We start from the raw sequence: 9,713 nt of genomic DNA, 5'->3' as shown, positions 1-9,713 counted from the left end.
CTGGTGTTGTCACTGCAGTGGTTCTGGTTACTGAGAGGGCAAGGGGTAAGCTTTCAGTCCACGACAGGGACTTCCGCATGCTGCAAGTGTGGCCAGCAAAAAAGGAAACAAGCATCTATCCTGTCTTTCTTATACAAACTATTTCAGAAAAATCAAATAATGAATGAGGAAAAGTTATTCTTTTTTTTCTTTTTTTTTTAAATTTTATGGCCACACCCACCGCATATGGAAGTTTTGCACCAGGTATTGAATCCAAGTCACAGCTGAGATGCTGGATCCTTTAATCCACTGCACTGTGCTGGGGATCCAAGCTGCACCTCTACAGTGACCCTAGCCACTGCAGTCGGATTCTTTTTTTTTTTTTTTTTTCTTGTCTTTTTTTGTCTTTTTTTGCCTTTTCTAGGGCAGCTCCCTTGGCATATGGAGGTTCCCAGGCTAGGGGTCGAATCGGAGCTGTAGCCACCAGTCTACACCAGAGTCACAGCAACGCAGGATCCAAACCATGTCTGCAACCTACACCACAGCTCACGGCAATGACGGATCTTTAACCCACTGAGCAAGGCCAGTGATCGAACCAGCAACCTCATGGTTCCTAGTCGGATTCATTAACCACTGCGCCACAACGGGAACTCCAAGGAAAAGTTATTCTTTATGGAAGAATTCCAGTTAATGAATGCAAAAAGAATGATAGAATTCAAAAGGCACCGTTTTATAACACCTAATGAAAGAACAGATCATCAGTGGATGCAGATAAAAGGTTGATGGGGAATTCTATAATGAAGAGAGTAGGCCCAGAGCCTGAAACCACGGATCAATCAGTAAAATCATTTCAACTAAATATTATGTGCTGCTAGATGTAATAATAAGTAGAGAGATCATCGGCAATAAGATATTCTTGCCAGAGACACTAAACCTGAATCTAATCAAGCTCTAGATCTAACTTTCAGTTTACTGAAAACACAAGAGACAGAAGAACAAGTTAAGCTACACCATCAGGAAGCTATCAGCCAAATCTTCTTGGATGTGGGAACCTTCACAGGACAAATGCTCTGGTTTCTTTTACAAATAAAGGGCATTAAGGAGTTCCCATCATGGCACAGAGGAAACAAATCCAACTAGGAACCATGAGGTTGCAAGTTCGATCCCTGGCCTTGCTCAGTGGGTTAAGGATCTGGTGTTGCCATGAGCTGTGGTTGAGCCGGCAGCTGTAGCTTCCATGGACCCCTAGCCTGGGAACCTCCATATGCTGTAGGTACGACCCTAAAAAGCAAAAAAAAAAGGCATTTAAAAAAAGGGGGGTTGGGAAAGAAAAGTGGAATTGGTTTTGGTGTTTGTTTTTTTTTTTTTTTTTGCTTTTTAGGGTTGCACCCACAGCATGTGGAGGTTCCCAGGCTATGGATCTAATCAGAGCTGTAGCTACTGGCCTACACCACAGCCACAGCAACACCAGATCTGAGCCGAGTCTTCGACCTACACCACAGCTCACGGCAATGTCGGATCCTTAACCCACTGAGCAAGGCCAGGGGTCAAACCCGCAACTTCATGGTTACTAGTCAGATTCATTTCTGCTGCACCACGACAGGAACTCCCAAAAAGTGGAATTGTTACAGAGGAAAAGTTTCAAGACATATCAACCAAATGAAATGTGTGGGCCTTATTTCAATCCTGACTGGAACAAACCAACGATTAAAGAAATTTGAGGAGCTCCCGTTGTGGCACAGCAGAAACCAATCTGACTAGGAACCATGAGGTTGCAGATTCAATTCCTGGCCTCGCTCAGTGGGTTAAGGATTCGGCATTGCTGTGATCTGTGGTGTAGGTCACAGACATGGCTCGGATCTGGCGTTGCTGTGGCTCAGGCGTAGGCCTGCAGCTGCAGCTCCAATTAGAGCCCTAGCCTGGGAACCTCCATATGCTGCGGGTGCGGTCCTCAAACAACAACAACAAAAAAAAATAAGAAAGAAATTTGAACGTGAACTAGGTATTAAATGTTTTTAGGGAAGTTGTATTAATTTTGTTAGGTATGACAGTGGCATTGCAGTTATGTTTGAAAAAGCCCTGCTAACTTTATATACTGAAATAATTCCAATGAGATGATATGATGCCCAAGATTTGCCTTATAACACTCCAGAGAGAAGGAAAAGTAGGGAGTCAGATAAAGCAAAATTGGTAAAATGTTGATAATTATTGAGAATGGATGATAACTAAATGACAATTTATTACATTTCTACTTTTTTTTTTTTTTTTTGGTCTTTTTGCCATTTCTTGGGCCGCTCCCGCGGCATATGGAGGTTCCCAGGCTAGGGGTCGAATCGGAGCTGTAGCCACCAGTCTACACCAGAGTCACAGCAACGCAGGATCCAAACCATGTCTGCAACCTACACCACAGCTCACGGCAATGACGGATCTTTAACCCACTGAGCAAGGCCAGGGATGGAACCCGTAACCTCATGGTTCCTAGTCAGATTTGTTAACCACTGAGCCACAACGGGAACTCCTACATTTCTACTTTTAGGTAGGTATGCATATATTCCATAATAAAAAAAGATTTTTTTAAAGGCTAAAAGCAAATAATTAAGAAACCTTGGGAGTTCTCTTGTGGCTCAGTGGATTAAGGATCTGGCATTGTCACTGTAGCAGCTAGGGTTGCTGCTGTGGCTTGGGCTCTGTTCCTGGCCCAGGAACTCCACATGCCATGAGTGTGGCCAAAAAAGAAAGAAAAAAAAAGGGACAAAGTGAATATACAGATCCAGAAATAGAAAAGTTTTGAGCTTCTTAGCAGCCAAAGCAAAGAGGGAAACAAGAATCATGTTGGTCAAATGTTGAGAAAGACACTCTCATGCTTGCAGTTTTTGGACTCTTACTCAATCACATAAGAATGGGCCTGGGCCTGGAACACTTCCTAACCAAGAGATAAAGAGCTCACATGGCCTGTGCTGGATTTATCACTGTGCATGGAAGTATCTTCCTTGTTTCAGGTGCCATGAGTACTCTTCTGTCTGCTTAAAGAGTGTCTGTCAAGCCAACCCTCCTGCTGTATCTGTCATCCTCTAGGAAGGGACAAGGTCCTTCACTGTGGCACAGGAAGGGTGAGCAGAGGTGAAATGCCTTGTGTTGATCACTGGGAGAGATCCCCAGGCAAAGAGGGACCAACGCCCACTACTGAAGCTGACCTTGCTCCCGTCTCTTCTCAATGTGAGTAAAGCATTGTTCTATCCTGTCCTTGACTGCATTGTGTCTTTCTTGACTACTCAGATACCAAGAGGAAATGGGTAGACGTGTTTAGAATCCTCCCCTGGGATTGATAACTGGTGCAAGTATACTCTGCCAAAAGTACCAAGAGATTTCTAAAGCCAACAAACCAGCACAGTTTCTTGCAATCAAAGAGATTCAGGTGGTGGTGAAATTCCTACTAAATACGGTTTCCCGATGGGGGGGCCAGCCGTCTGTCACCACCTGGGCTGTAATGAGGGACTTGCTAAGAGCTGGAAACAGCAGAGGGAGAGGAAAGAGGTGGAGAGAGGTGGATCTTCAACGACGAAGGAAATGAAGAGCGATAAGGGAAAGGCAAAGCCTTCTAAGGGCGCGGGGGGGGGGGGGGGGGGACCAAGTGCAGGAGGGCAGGGCAACTTCATTTTCATAAGAGAAAAAAGTATACAAAATGCATGTGAACTTGAATAAAGCTGGTGTTGTTGTTGTTGTTGTTGTTGTTTTTGCTCCCGCCTTGCCCGAAAGAAATCGATCTACCGCCAAAAAGCACTGCCAGGAAATAAAAGTCTTTAGCAAAGGTCTCTGGAGGACTCTGCAAAGGGATTACCCAGCATGGCTCAGGGCAAGACATCCTTTCAGAATCCTCCTAAATCTCAAAGTTCCTCAATATTGCAATAGCTCCCCAAACCTCTCCATTCTCTTTCCCAAATGGCTAACCAAACTGCCAGCTCACTCCCCGCCCTTGTCTCAGTAATAGCTTTTCCTGAGTGTGGCTGGGAGGAAATCCCTCCAGGTCACCCCACTCTTTGGCTTAGGTCTATTCCTCTCCTTCTGCCCTCCCTACAAAGGCTCCTTACAACTAAGCCTGGGAAGAAGGAAAAGCAGTCCATATTTAATTTACATTTGTCTTTGTCCTGCTGCATAGGAGGGGGAAAATATATTGAAAGGAAATACACCTGAATGTTAACAGTAAGATGCCAGCAAAGCCTTAGAATCAGATAAGGTTGGGCCCAGGTCCTGCCTGTGCCACTTTCTACCTGTGTGACCTTGGGCAAGCCTCACTGGAGGTATTTCTCCAAACCTCAGATGGCTGTTCTGTGAAAGACCTAGCATGGTATCTGGCATATAGAAAGCATTCCATAAATTATAGCTTACTAAATAAAGGAGTTATCCGTAACTGGTAGGAATACGGTGAAGTTTATTCTGTCTTTATCCATTTTTTTTGCCCCTATCTCTCTATCTCGTCTTTTTAGGGCCACACCCATGGCATATGGTGATTCACAGGCGAGGGGTCAAATCGGAGCTGTAACTGCCTGCCTACACCACAGCCACAGCAACATGGGATCCGAGCCACATATGCGACCTACACCACAGCTCACAGGAATGCCAGATCATTAACCCACTGAGCAAGGCCAGGGATTGATGCTGCATCCTCACGGATGCTAGTCAGATTCGTTTCTGGTGAGCCACGACGGGAACTCCTATCAATATTTTATTTAAAAATTTTTTACAATAAGCACCTATTTGTAATTTAAAATAAAAACAACATAAAGATCGTTATAAACATAAGCGTAAAATTAAATGTTCATCAGTAAAATACTAAATGGATTATGTGGTACCCATGTTCTGGAATATCATGGACTCTTTAAAAATGAGGAATCCAAAAAAATGTCCACAGTATATAGCAAGTTGCAAGACAGTATGTGTAGTGTGACCCATATATATACATACACACATATATGTATATATTCTTATATATGTAAGTGTTACAAATAAATGAGAAAAACCACAGCTATCTCAATGGTGAAGGTGAATGTTTTTCAACTTTCAAATCTCTCTCTCTCTCTCTCTATATATATATATATATACTTTTTTTTTTTTTGTCTTTTTAGGGCCACACCCGCAAATATGGAAGTTCCCAGGCTATGGGTCCACCACATCCTTGAACTCTACCACAGTCAGTGGCAACGCCAGATCCTTAACACACTGAGCAAGGCCAGGGATCGAACCCCTTCCTCATGGATAGTCACGTTCCTTAACCACTGAGCCACGACGAGAACTCCAAATCCATAATTTTGTAAGTTTTACATTTAAAAAAAATAAGACACATGAGGCGTTCCCATGTTGCTTCAGCTGATGAAGTACCCAGCGTTGTCACTGCAAAGGCTTGTGTTGCTGCTGTGGTGGAGGTTCAATCCCTGGCCAGGGAACTTCCACATGTCGTAGGTGTGACCCCCCCCCCAAAAAGAACATAAATGAGACAGATGAATTACTTTCACATAAAGAAAAACAACACTGAATGGACCCCGCGTTGCTGTGGCTGTGCTGTAGGCCGGCAGCTACAGCTCCGATTTGACCCCCTAGCCTGGGAACCTCCATATGCCACAGTTGGGGCCGAGAAGAAAGGAAAGAAAGGAAAGAAAGGAAAGGAAAGGAAAGGAAAGGAAAGGAAAGGAAGGAAGGAAGGAAGGAAGAAAGGAAGAAAGGAAGAAAGGAAGAAAGGAAGGAAGGAAGGAAGGAAGAAAGGAAGAAAGGAAGAAAGGAAGAAAGGAAGGAAGAAAGAAAGAAAGGAAGAAAGAAAGAAAGAAAGGAAGAAAGAAAGGAAGAAAGAAAGGAAGAAAGGAAGGAAGAAAGGAAGAAAGAAAGGAAGAAAGGAAGGAAGAAAGGAAGAAAGAAAGGAAAGAAAGGAAGGAAGAAAGGAAGAAAGGAAGGAAGAAAGAAAGGAAGGAAGAAAGGAAGAAAGGCAGAAAGGAAGGAAGAAAGGAAGAAAGAAAGGAAGAAAGAAAGGAAGAAAGAAAGGAAGAAAGGAAGAAAGAAAGGAAAGAAAGGAAAGAAAGGAAAGAAAGGAAGAAAGAAAGAAAGAAAGAAAGAAAGAAAGAAAGAAAAGAAAAACACTGAAGAGGAAAGAAAGAAAAGAAAAACACTGAAGAGGGGAAAAGCGGTGGCGAGGGTGGGGTGGGGTGGTTCCCATTTGTTTCCCGGGCCCACGGCATAACAGCATCAGAAAGCAAAGGACTCTGATTCTGTGAACCTCAGTCCTATGTTAAACCGTTTGAGCTCCTACCAACTACTCCGGTGGGCAGGAAGGGCTAACTGGGCACCCTGTCTTCAGCGGTTTGGGCTGCCCTCCTGTGCCTAGGTACTCTTTTGCAGACTACAACGGAAAGGAGGCAGTTCAAATTGCTCCTCTTTTCTATGCATGGGGACACTTCCAATACCTCTGCAAGTAGAGTAAGGTTTGCAGGAGCCAAGTAAGGGGCAGGGGGTAAAAGGCCCTCGGGCCTGGAGCTCTTTCTAGATGTTTGTGGCCTGAGGCCCCCAAACCACCTCTCTCCCCCAGTCTTGTTAAAACTGAAGATGAGGGCGGGCTCTGCAGGCACTGCAGGGCTTTGCTGAGGTTCTCCGGGTGGGGCCGCCCCGCAGCGAGTGGAGGGAGCTGCTGAGCCCCCAACCACTTGGGGGACAAGTGAGCAGTTCCTGGAAGGTGGGGGAAACGAGTGCCATGGCTATCTCTATAACAACCGGCTGGGGGCCCCCCATCAGCCGTCTCTATAAAAACCATCGCCTACAGATCTAGCCCCCAGATTGAGTCCCAAGATTTCCTGGCCAGTTCCAAGAACCCAGCCCAGAAAGTGGGCGGGGTTCCTGCCGCCTCCTCCTCCCCTCCCCCCTTGGGCCCTTCTCGCTTTTAGGCCCCAAATCCCCGCCCAACTCCAGGACCAGCCCATTCATCTCCCAACACTAGTTGGCCCCGCGCTCGCTCAAACCACCGCCGGTGCGCCCCCAAACTCCTTGTTCTGAGCCTCCCCCACCCCGCCCCATTTCCGCATAGTTCGTGCTCCCGGCACCCCGCGCGCGCCTCGGGTACCTCCTTGGCCCGCGGGAACCGAAGCCCGGAGACTCCGCCCGTCCTAGGCCCCGCCCTAAAGCCCCACCCTGGCACGTGCCCGCGCGGGACCGATAGCCTCTCAGAGCTCCCAAGGTGACCCCTTGGAAGTCAGTCCCTGGCCTTACTATCAACCCCTGGGATCTGCCTTTGAAGGATTGGGAGGGGGGGTTCGCGGCGTTCTGAGAAGTTCAGAAGCGATGCAGGCCCGGAAGCGGAAGCAGAGGGTTGGAGAAGGCCGGACGTCGGGGCAGCGAGGACCACAGAGATCGAGCCCACGCCCACCTCCTTCCCTCCCGGCGGGCACTCTTGGGAGTGGGACTAGACGCTCGGTCTGGGTCGGGAGGGCTCGGAGCCTGAATCTGAGCAAGGGCTGTCCCAGTACCCGCCAGGTGTGCTGCGCGGGACATGCGGCGGGGCGGGGTGGTCCCGGGAGCAATTGGGGGGCGGAGGACTAGTCAAGTGAGCTGTAAGTCCCCGGCCTAGGATCGGGAATCGAGGGTCCAGCCAGAGGGACTGTGGTGAAATTAGGTCCAATGGCTCTCTCTGCCTGAATGCCGTGACTAGTCCTGGCAAGAGTGTGGTGTTGGGGCTCTGCCTCCGTAGCACCTCCTAGGTAGGGCGCGGAGCTTGGCTCTAAGCTGCCACCGTGTGGCCGTAAGGAGCAGCGCCTGTCTGGCACCTGGAGACTCCACAGGGCTGGGGCGTGGGACCAGGTCCTGGCAGCTATCTATCCCTCGGGGATACCGGCTTTAGAGGCTCTCTTCCTCCCAAGTTAGGTTCCAGGAATGGGATTGAGGTTGCCGTGGTGGCGTTGGAGTGGTCACCAGGCCTTCATCCAGTCGCTGTCAATCCTGCTCAGCTGTCTGGGACTCTTGTGGACACCCAGCATCCGCCAGCATCCTGCTTACTGAATACAAGTTGTGGATGAAAATGATCCCTCTCAAAGGCAGCAAGTCCTCCAACAATCAACCAGCTTTTCCTAAGCATCTACTATGTGAGAGATTAATAAAGATGAATAATTAAGTAGGGAAAGCCCTCTCATGTTCATAGTTCTCCATTCTCATGAAAATAACGTAACTTTTGGAGTTCCCTTGTGGTGCAGTGGGTTAAGTATCTGGCGTTGTCACTGCAGCAGCCTGTGTCGCTGCTGTGTTGTGGGTTCCATCCCTGGCCTGGGAACTTGCAGTTCACTAAGGGTAAAGCACTATCACTCCTATCCAGCAGATGAGGAAATTTAGTTTCAGTGGGTTAAGTAACTTTCCCAAAATCACACAGCTCTAAGGATGGAATTGATAAGACTTAGCTTTTTTTTTTTTTTTTTTTTTTAGTAGACTATTTATTTATTTATTTTTTTAGGACCACACCTGTGGCATATGGAATTTCCCAGGCTAGGGGTGGAATCTAAGCTGCAGCTGCCAGCCTATTGCCACAGCAACACCAGATGCGAGCCACATCTATGACCTACGCTGCAGCTTTCAGCAATGCAGGATCCTTAACCCACTGAGTGAGGCCAGGGATCAAATCTTCATCCTCATGGGTACTGGTCGGGTTCTTAACCTGCTGAGACACAACTGGAACTCCTTGATAGACTTTTTTTAAAGAAGTTTTTTTTTGTTTGTTTGTTTTTTGTCTTTTCTAGGGCCGTACCAGTGGCATTAAAGAGCATTTTTTTTTTTTAAGTTCACAGCAAAATTGAGCAAAGATGCAGCATTTCCATATGCCTCCTGGTCCAGCATACAGCTTGTCAACATCACACACCAGAGTGGTGCATTTGTTTGGATATATCATTAGCACCCAAAGTCCAAACTTTATATTTGATCTTTTTTTGGGGAGGGGGGCGTGTCTTTTTGCCTTTTCTTGAACCACTCCCTCGGCATATGGAGATTCCCAGGCTAGGGGTCTAATCAGACCTGTAGCCACTGGCCTGCACCACAGCCACAGCAATGTCAGATCCAAGTCGCGTCTGTGACCCACACCACAGCTCCAGATCCTTTACTCACTGAGCAAGGCCAGGGATCGAACCTGCAATCTCATGGTTCTTAGTCAGATTTGTTAACCACTGCGCCACGACGGGAACTCCCAACTTTTACGTTTGATAAGCCTTGGCTTTTAACCACTAGGCCACTCTCCTGAAGGGAGATTCAACTGGGACTTTGAAGGATGTGTAGAATTTTCAAAGCAGGGGAGGTGGGAAGGACATTTCAGGCAGGAGAGTTGTAGAGAGCAAGATGTGGAAGGATTTTCAGGGTACTTGGCCAGTTTGACTTGAGCAAGAGTCCCCAAATTTTAGTCAATTAAATATCAACCTCACGACATTTTTCCTAAGAAATAATAGCCATGAATCATGGGTTTAATATGCAAGTTTTATTTTTTGAATACCAGTTGAAATAAATATATCAACCTTTGAAAAATATTTGGTCAATGCCACTAAAATGATCCCTAGAGCCCCCAGTGCTAGCCATGTTTCATTCTGGAAATTGCTACCATAGAGAATTATTGGAGGTACCCTGGGGAGGTAGGAAGAGACTATTGTTTGTTAAGCAAGAGTCACCTATGTCCCTAGAAAGTGGATTGCTGCTGTTCGTAATTCTCTGAGCCCCAGACCTACCAGCAA

At 46.8% G+C, this 9,713-nt stretch overlaps 1 long non-coding RNA gene across 1 annotated transcript; it reads left to right on the top strand.

Moving 5' to 3' along the window:
- Positions 1 to 2,680: 2,680 nt before the first annotated feature.
- LOC146402620 (uncharacterized) lies at positions 2,681 to 8,762 on the top strand. The gene is made up of 3 exons (XR_014805129.1): positions 2,681 to 4,483; positions 5,622 to 7,488; positions 7,876 to 8,762. It is a non-coding gene; the product is annotated as an uncharacterized LOC146402620 (long non-coding RNA).
- The last annotated feature ends 951 nt before the right edge of the window (positions 8,763 to 9,713 follow it).

This window comes from Sus scrofa, chromosome 6, assembly GCF_054392235.1.
Source record: "Sus scrofa isolate SSC_HxYL_T2T_F1_AM1 chromosome 6, Sscrofa_HxYL_maternal_Yorkshire_Landrace_v2.0, whole genome shotgun sequence".
Classification (NCBI taxonomy): domain Eukaryota; kingdom Metazoa; phylum Chordata; class Mammalia; order Artiodactyla; family Suidae; genus Sus; species Sus scrofa.
Note: the sequence above shows the minus strand (reverse complement) of the source record. Positions and strands in the feature narration are given on the sequence as shown.